Source organism: Zootoca vivipara, chromosome 3 (assembly GCF_963506605.1).
Source record: "Zootoca vivipara chromosome 3, rZooViv1.1, whole genome shotgun sequence".
NCBI classification, from domain to species: Eukaryota; Metazoa; Chordata; class Lepidosauria; order Squamata; family Lacertidae; genus Zootoca; species Zootoca vivipara.
The window spans coordinates 113,804,728-113,814,491 of record NC_083278.1 but is presented as its reverse complement, the minus strand read 5'-3'; the positions used below and the strand labels follow the sequence as shown (position 1 = coordinate 113,814,491).

General features: G+C 43.0%; 1 long non-coding RNA gene across 1 annotated transcript; it reads right to left on the bottom strand.

Moving 5' to 3' along the window:
- Positions 1-4,647: 4,647 nt before the first annotated feature.
- Positions 4,648-7,333, bottom strand: LOC132591839 (uncharacterized). The gene is made up of 3 exons (XR_009557255.1): positions 7,273-7,333; positions 6,018-6,138; positions 4,648-4,764 (listed from the first exon to the last, which is right to left on the bottom strand). It is a non-coding gene; the product is annotated as an uncharacterized LOC132591839 (long non-coding RNA).
- Between the last annotated feature and the right edge of the window lie 2,431 nt (positions 7,334-9,764).

The following is a 9,764-nucleotide window of genomic DNA, read 5'->3' as shown; positions in this document are numbered from 1 at the left end:
TTAATGAGGGTGAAAGAGGAGAGCACAAAATATGGTCTGAAGCTCAACATCAGAAAAACCAAGATCATGGCCACTGGTCCCATCACCTCCTGGCAAATAGAAGGGGAAGAAATGGAGGCAGTGAGAGATTTTACTTTCTTGGGCTCCTTGATCACTGCAGATGGTGACAGCAGTCACGAAATTAAAAGACGCCTTCTTCTTGGGAGAAAAGCAATGACAAACCTAGACAGCATCTTAAAAAGCAGAGACATCACCTTGCCGACAAAGGTCCGTATAGTTAAAGCTATGGTTTTCCCAGTAGTGATGTATGGAAGTGAGAGCTGGACCATAAAGAAGGCTGATCGCCGAAGAATTGATGCTTTTGAATCATGGTGCTGGAGGAGACTCTTGAGAGTCCCATGGACTGCAAGAAGATCAAACCTATCCATTCTTAAGGAAATCAGCCCTGAGTGCTCCCTGGAAGGACAGATCGTGAAGCTGAGGCTCCAATACTTTGGCCACCTCATGAGAAGAGAAGAATCCTTGGAAAAGACCCTGATGTTAGGAAAGATTGAGGGCACTAGGAGAAGGGGACGACAGAGGACAAGATGGTTGGACAGTGTTCTCGAAGCTATGAACATGAGTTTGACCAAACTGCGGGAGGCAGTGCAAGACAGGAGTGCCTGGCGTGCTCTGGTCCATGGGGTCACGAAGAGTCGGACACGACTAAACGACTAAACAACAACATGGCTTGTGCATGCACATGAAAGCTCATACCAAAATAAAAACTTAGTTGGTCTTTAAGGTGCTACTGAAGGAATTTTTTTATTTTGTTTCGACTCAGACCAACACGGCTACCTACCTGTAACTAGAACTGTTTTATTTCTGGTGATGTTATTGCTGATTTTCTTTTGTTTGGAATTATGGTATTCTGTATTGCTGGCTTTTGCTGTAATAAAACTAAACTGAAACTGAAACTGAACTGTACGTGTACATAGCCCTCCTACCTCGCAAGGGTGGAAGGGTGAGTCATGCAAAACCCAATTTCACATCAAAGGGAAAGGCTGGGTGATGAACCACAGTTACAACCTGAATGAGGGTTGTGTATTTAAAATGTTACTGAGGCTCCTAGCCATCTGGATTATGTTACAGGAAGTAAGTGAGCTAGCAGTTACAAGCCTGCTAAATAGAGGGCCTCTTCTAAGGGGAATTCAGGCAGTTCCCAGCCATCTGGGATTTCTGGATAGTATCTCCAGCAGAATCAGAGAATTATAAGGAACCTCAAAGGCCCAAAGGCAGGAAATCTGCTCATATACCATCCATAGCAGGTATCCATTCAGCCTCTTCTACAAACCCACTAATCAAGGATTGCCTATCATCAACAGTGGCAGTCTCTTGCCCTGTCAACCAAGGCATCCCACTGAGAAGTTTTTATAATACCTCAGTGAAATGTGTTAATATTGATGAAGTGGTCGCTTTTGGTCATCTGAAACTGCAGATTGTCCACAACAGTGTATTCGCATCTCACAAGAACATAAACCCACACACATTTTCCAGAAACATATTACATTTTATTCAAAATAGTACACAGGGTTGTTGTTGGGTTTTTTCTCTCAATAAAATAAAATAAAAACCAATTCCACTCAAGTATTTTCTGGAAGCCAAACAACAGCAGATCAATCTATTAATCTGGGTAATATCAGTTGCTGAAATAAGCAAATGTTTCTCTCCACTTTACCCTGAACCAAATCTGCAGAAAGAAAAAATACATATTCTGTGATTAACAGGTTTATGTCTTAACACATAAGAGACAACACACACGCGCTCTCTCTCTCTCTCTCTCTCTCTCTCTCTCTCTCTCTCTCACACACACACACACACACACACACACACACACACACACACACACACACATGTATGGGGGGGGACACTCCATAAGCAACAAAATTTCATGTCACAAAAATGCCAATGACCTGTAGTTTATTAATTTCTACAAATTTTCAAATGAAAACTTACAAATGAGCTTAACTTACAAATGACGCTTTAGGTTACAGACGCTTCAGGTTACAGACTCCAGTAATCCAAAAATAGTACCTCAGGTTAAGAACTTTGCTTCAGGATGAGAACAGAAATTGCATGGTGGCGGCGCGGCGGCAGCAGGAGGTCCCATTAGCTAAAGTGGTACCTCAGGTTAAGAACAGTTTCAGGTTAAGAACGGACCTCCGGAACGAATTAAGTTCTTAACCCGAGGTACTACTGTACTGCATTGTTTACTGTGACAGCACCACTTTGGAACTCCCCACCTATTGCAACAAAGCACGTGGCTTTGCTTGACTCTTTTCGAGCACCTGCTAAAAGCATTCTTCTTTAGGCAAGCATACCTAGATGCCTAGGAAGTTGAAGTAATTTCAATCTTAATATTTTAGCTTTTGTATGTTTTAAAGTAGGATTGTTAATTTTTCTTGATTTTACTGCTGTGGTGTTTTTTGTGTTGTTGTTTTTTGGTAAACAATGTTGCAGGTTTTTAAAAATAAATTTTATTAAATAAAGTAGCTGGCCCGGCCACGTGTTGCTGTGGTTCTTTCCTGTGATTCACCCCACTCTGTCCGGACACTTGACTTATCCTGCCCCCTCCTCCCCCCACCCTCTGGTTCATCCCTGTGACTGCCCCCACCCTGTTCCGACCCATGAGGTATCGAGCCCCCTTTCCCCCAACCCCCGCAGCACATCCTGTGACTGGCCCCACCCTGTCCTGACTCATGAGGTATCGAGCCCCTCCTCCCCCACCCCCTGTCTGAGTCCTCTGTTGTCTCTGGGGAATGTTGGAATCCTCTGTTGTCTCCCCCCCTGTTTCTCCATACCTTGGCCCCCCACCCTTGGAACTGTCAGCTTCTGGGTTGTTTCCCAGCATGCACTTTTGTCTAAGCCCTCTGTTGTCCCTGGGGAGTGTTGGCCCCCTCCCCCCTGTATTTCCATACTTGGGCACCCACCATTGGAGAAGGAACTGTCAGTTTCTGGGTTCTATTTCCCAGCATGCACTTTTGTCTGAGGCCTCTGTTGTCCCTGGGGAGTGTTGGCCCCCTCCCCCCAGTATCTTCCTACATTGCCCCCACCCTTGGAGAAGGAACTGTCAGTTTCTGGGTTCTATTTTCCAGTATTTACTTATGTCTGAGCAATCTGTTGTCCCCGGGGAGTGTTGTCCCCTCCCCCCTGTATCTCCATACATTGGCCCCTGTGCACGCATCATGAACATTTTAATATATTTAGATTTAAAAAATTGAAATAAGAACATGAGAAGCAGAAGTCTTTATTGTTTAATTTTATTTTTGGGGTTGTCATTTTGGTGGTTATTGTATGATTTGGGCATTGTGTGTTTTGTGGTGTGCTTTTTTGGTTACTTGGATATTCTAATTTTGGAGTAGGTGTTTTGAATGTAGGATGTGGTGTTATTGTTTTTTATTGTGTTGTTTGCGATGTTTTATTTCTCTAGTTGGGGTTGTCATTTATTTTGGCGTGAAGTGTATGATTTTGGCGTGAGTGGTATTTTGGTTTTTAATTTTTGGTGTATTCCTTCCTCCCCATAGCTCTCTGTTTCCCCCCTCGCATTGTTGTGCCTCATCCCTGTTGCCCCCCCCCTTGTGAAAGGCCCTATTCTGTTTGTTTTTCCCTGCTTGGCAATGCTGCAGCCTATTGAAAAAGCTGGGCCTTGTTGCTGCAATAGGACTGTTTTCAGTTGGTTGCTGTGAATTTTGTGATGTCATCTGGCGGCGCAGCTTTGGAGCTGCTGGAGTCTTCAGAGCTTCTGGTGGGCGCCACTTTTTTGTGTTTAATCATTATTTTAGGTGTGAAAGGTGTGGTTTTTGGAGAAAGAATTCTGCCAGATCCCTCCCTGATGGGCATGGAACGTTGTGGCCAAATTTGTTACATTAAAGTTCAGCAGTTATGGAGAAAGGCTGTGACCTCTGCGCACACAATACCTACATTTAGATAGATAGATAGATAGATAGAGAGATAGATAAACAATAAATATAAATAAAATAACACAAGCCAAAACACAATCCAACCTGTAGATTTAAGTATCTGTCCATAGTCGCCTACTTGTTACCAGAGGCCCAGAATCTACATTCCTTTGAAAGAAAATATGAAATAACATAAAAACCATTTTTGCAGGGAAAGATAAAAACAAACAACAATGTGGGGTGGGGGGTGACAAGAAATTTTCCGCACCAGGTACCCCCTGACCTTCCTACGCCTATGTCTGTGATACGTAGACATTCAGTCTCTTCCTCGAAGCAACTAATCATGGCCAATCTAGCATCTTCAGTGAAAGTCTTTTGCACTGTCAACCAGCTCATCCCATTGGGAGGTTCTTCCTAATACCTTTGTGAAATGTGTTGATATTGTTGCAGGCCAAATGACATTAAAAGCAAACTGGCAGAAATGGTGAGTCTTGGCAGAAAAGTGTTATTTAACCTGAGCATAATTTGCGGTATACATGTAGAGAAGAACAAGCATGGACCACCTGAACTTTAGAAAGAAAAAGACTTTGGTAGCTTTGCAAATTGTCCACAAGGGGGATCCACATCTCAGAAGGGCATAAACAAACACACATTTCCCAGCAACATATCAAATATTTATTCAAAATAGTACACATATTTTCTCAAAATTCCCACATCATGGAAGTATTTCTGCAGGCCAAATTAGCAGCACATCCATCTAGTTGCTTGGGTTATAGCCATTGCTGAAAGAAGCAGATGTTTCTTTCCATTTTAACCTTTAATACCTCTGAATAAAGGAAAGAGATTTCTTTAGTGATTCACAAGTTTATGTGTTAACAGGGAGAGTACACAGACACACGAACACAAACATTTCTGTAGGCTGAATCAGGGTGGGGGGAGAAACTCAAAGCCAGGGTCTGAATGTGGCCTTCCAGGCTTCTCCATCTGACCCTCAACAGCCTGAGCTACACAGTCTATTTCAAAGTCACACAGAATATTGGCTCTACTTTGCCTGCCAAGAATGTGTGCTTGAACTAATCCCTTTCTCTTGCTTGGAAGGAAGATAGGGAGATGTATGCATGCATACAAAAGTTAGAATTATTCTCATTGCCACACCCACATTTGTCTCTGACTCCATCCACCCATGGGATGGGGCCCTTGGGTGGATGCTCAAAATAAAAAATGGCTCTTGGGTTTGGAAAAAAAAAACATCTCACCACACATGGCCTCAATGTACTGCAGACCTTCCATGTGTCCCTATTTTCCAGGGACAGCCCCAGATTCACAGAAGCTGTCCCAGTTTCAGATTTGATCCCGTCATGTCCCACTTTTTCTGAGGACACTCCTATTTTGAATGGAGATGTGATGGAGGGCATGGTAGGATGTCCCTATTTCAATGGAGGCTATGTGACCCACAAGTCAAGGAGATAAAAGGAGATATAGCCTTTAGAAGACATCTGAAGGCAGCCCAGTATAGAGTAGTTTTGTATTGGGGGAAAAAAGCAATTTAAAAAGGAAATGAAATAAATGTTGCCCTCTAACTGGGAGCAGATAATTAATCAATGTTAAACCCCTACTGGGAAATCAGCTGGGTAAAACTGAAGCCTACTGTACTAAATGTCTTCTGGACGACAAGTTTAATGATATCACAGTGGCCGTGGCACAGTTGCTTTCGGTATTCATACGTATCAAAAATCATCATACTTAAGACTAAACAAATATTGTCTCATTCTTCCTCTCCCGGGGGATTGTCTGTATGAATCTGCATTTTATTCTGAATCTATGTTATGGGTCTTTGGACCGCAAGAAAGATTAATAATTATTCAATGGGCATAAATTTGAATATGAGAGAGAGGGAGAGAGAGAGAGAGAGAGAGAGAGAGAGACAGAGACAGAGACAGAGACAGAGACAGAGAGAGAGAGAGCTGCTTGTTCCAAATTTTGAGGTTAATTTGCTTTATGTATTTCATTTTATCAATATTTTAAGAAAGAAATTCCATTAGAGTTCAATGGATTTGAAAAACTAGGAAGAAAACGTACGCATCCTCACAGCATATCTTCTTTCCAGGACAAGTTGCACTCTGAATGATCCTTTCACATTGAGACTCGCAAGTCCCAGCAAAAGACTCGCATTTACGAGGTTCCCCTGCATGGACGAATCCTAGATAGAGATATTTTATTTAATTTTACAAAGGCATTTCCACATTCTGACATTCCTGACCAAATTATCATGGGCCATTGCAACTGCGTCTTTGAACTGCAGTGGACTACTCTTTAACCGTCTCATAAGAATACCAGAGTTCAACATGTATAGCCATTTTGAATTTTCAGATGTTTTATATTCCACATTCGTAAGGTAGGTGTTACTATGCCTGCATTGAGTTTTCCATTTTGGGAATGACACTGGAGTGTAATGGATTATATGTTTCCCCCAGTGAACAAGGCCAAACCTCTGGAGAGGCAGTTGCCAAAAATGGCAATTTGGAAGGGTTAGCAGATTTGCCTCTGGGTGCTGCCCTCAGTTCTGGTCTGAAATCCTCACTTAGCTTGGATGCTTGGCTTGCAGTATTCGAGGTTTCAATGCTGGGTGACTTCCAGGGAAGGGGTTTAGTCCTTCCCAACAGCTTGTACCCCATCACTAAGTGCTGAGTGGAATGAAGAACTGAACCTTGCCCTACTGCCATGTCAACCCTGCCTTGCCTACTGCAGTCAGTAAGATTTGGCCTGATTTTAAACCAACGTCTGGTGTCTTGTCTCTGTTATTTCAGGGCTCTCACAGGTCTCAGAATCACGTTCCAGGGCAAATATTTTTCCTTATTCCCCTTCCTTGTTCCTCAACATTTTCTGCCAATGAACTTTATTTGGACACATCAGACATTGCACTCCATAAGGCAGGAAAAGGCAAATATTTATCAATATCAGACAATATATTAGAAATCCTTATCTCATGTTCAAAACACATTTACATACATCCTTTAAAATCTGGAAAATGCAGCATAGCAAAGAGATGGTGTGAACAGGATTGGATGATGGGGCAGAGTCTGAGAAGGGAGACAGCATAATCAATAGATCAAGGGGAACAAGAATGAAGGAGGGAAGTGTTGAGAGTAGGTGCAGGAGGAGGGAAAGAGACAGGTCTAGAAAAGAGAGAGGAGAGAGAGCAACATAGATCAAGGCATATGGCTTTCATATTAGCCTTGAAGGGAAAGCAGAAGTGGAGTAGAAAGCCATACTGGTTAATGTATCCCAATTTCCACATTATGTCTGAACATTCTGATTTTGATCTATGTCATACCTGGAGAAGCTAAGAGCATCGCTGAAAGAGCAATGATGTAAAAGATGCTGATCTGCATTGCTGAAGCTTGACTGGAAATGCCAAGTTGGAAACCAAAGAAGGGAGACCAAGAGTGCTCTCGGATTCCTGTGTCATCCAAAAGATTGCATGTTCACGTATTTATAGGTCTGCAAACAGCATTTACACGTCCGCCCTAGGATTTGGCATCCTAAAAGTACTGGATGTGTTAGCAGGAAGTCCAGTACTCCCCAGGAATTCCCGGTGTGCCAAAAAGAAGTAACATAAACTAACTTGTACATTCATAGTCCAGTCAGCTCAAGACAGTAATTTTATTGTTTTCTGTGTTTTATCTCTTCCTGTATCCTGCTGCTATAGTTCATAGCTAAAACTAATGAACTAAACTGAACTGAACAGTATGTACAAATTAGTATGGTGAGCACTTTGAGTCTCTTTGTCTTAAAACAAAGTTCCCTTGTTGTTTTTAAAGAATACGGCCACATTTAGTAAAATGCAGCACTGTTAGAATCCAGAAAGAACCTCCATCTGGGCAAAATATCTGGATTAGTTTGGTGTGCACTTTTGGTTCATGAGGCAGGCCTCAGGTTTTCTGGCACCACTGCTCCCCTGACTAGCAAGAAGATGTGACCAAAAGGAGACCCTTGTTGGATGAGACCAAATATTTATCCATGATCCTGTTCTGACAGTGGCCTGCCAGATGTCCCTGGGAAGCCCACCAACAAAACATAAGCACAGAAGTGTGCCTCATCAACAAGTGGTATTCAGAGGCTCTCATTATCCTCTCTGGGTGTTGGACCCCTGGTGCTGCTCTAGAAAATGGAAATGGAGCTGATATATTCAATGACACCCCAGGTAGTGTGGTTGCTGACCTTGAGCCAGACATCTTGGAGAGTGAAGTCAAATGGGCCTTAGAAAGCACTGCTAATAACAAGGCCAGTGGAAGTGATGATATTCCAGCTGAACTATTTAAAATTTTAAAAGATGATGCTGTTAAGGTGCTACACCCAATATGCCAGCAAGTTTGGAAAACTCAGCAATGGCCAGAGGATTGGAGAAGATCAGTCTACATCCCAATTCCAAAGAAGGGCAGTGCCAAAGAATGCTCCAACTACCGCACAATTGCGCTCATTTCACACGCTAGCAAGGTTATGCTTAAAATTCTACAAGGCAGGCTTAGGCAGTATGTGGACCGAGAACTCCCAGAAGTGCAAGCTGGATTTCGAAAGGGCAGAGGAACCAGAGACCAAATAGCAAACATGCGCTGGATTATGGAGAAAGCTAGAGAGTTCCAAAAAAACGTCTACTTCTGCTTCATTGACTATGCAAAAGCGTTCGACTGTGTCGACCACAGCAAACTATGGCAAGTTCTTAAAGAAATGGGAGTGCCTGATCACCTCATCTGTCTCCTGAGAAATCTCTATGTGGGACAAGAAGCTACAGTTAGAACTGGATATGGAACAACTGATTGGTTCAAAATTGGGAAAGGAGTACGACAAGGTTGTATATTGTCTCCCTGCTTATTTAACTTATATGCAGAATTCATCATGCGAAAGGCTGGACTAGATGAATCCCAAGCCGGAATTAAGATTGCCGGAAGAAATATCAACAACCTCAGATATGCAGATGACACAACCTTGATGGCAGAAAGCGAGGAGGAATTAAAGAACCTTTTAATGAGGGTGAAAGAGGAGAGCGCAAAATATGGTCTGAAGCTCAACATCAAAAAAACCAAGATCATGGCCACTGGTCCCATCACCTCCTGGCAAATAGAAGGGGAAGAAATGGAGGCAGTGAGAGATTTTACTTTCTTGGGCTCCTTGATCACTGCAGATGGTGACAGCAGTCACGAAATTAAAAGACGCCTGCTTCTTGGGAGAAAAGCAATGACAAACCTAGACAGCATCTTAAAAAGCCGAGACATCACTTTGCCGACAAAGGTCCGTATAGTTAAAGCTATGGTTTTCCCAGTAGTGATGTATGGAAGTGAGAGCTGGACCATGAAGAAGGCTGATCGTCGAAGAATTGATGCTTTTGAATTATGGTGCTGGAGGAGACTCTTGAGAGTCCCATGGACTGCTAGAAGATCAAACCTATCAATTCTTAAGGAAATCAGCCCTGAGTGCTCCCTGGAAGGACAGATCGTGAAGCTGAAGCTCCAATACTTTGGCCACCTCATGAGAAGAGAAGAATCCTTGGAAAAGACCCTGATGTTGGGAAAGATGGAGGGCACTAGGAGAAGGGGACGACAGAGGACGAGATGGTTGGACAGTGTTCTCGAAGCTACGAACATGAGTTTGACCAAACTGCGGGAGGCAGTGCAAGACAGGAGTGCCTGGCGTGCTATGGTCCATGGGGTCACGAAGAGTCGGACACGACTAAACGACTAAACAACAACAACAACATATTCAATGACAAGGTTTTTCTCCTTCCTTCCTCATTTGGTTTATTGTTAAAAGCAACAGAAACCCAGTTTA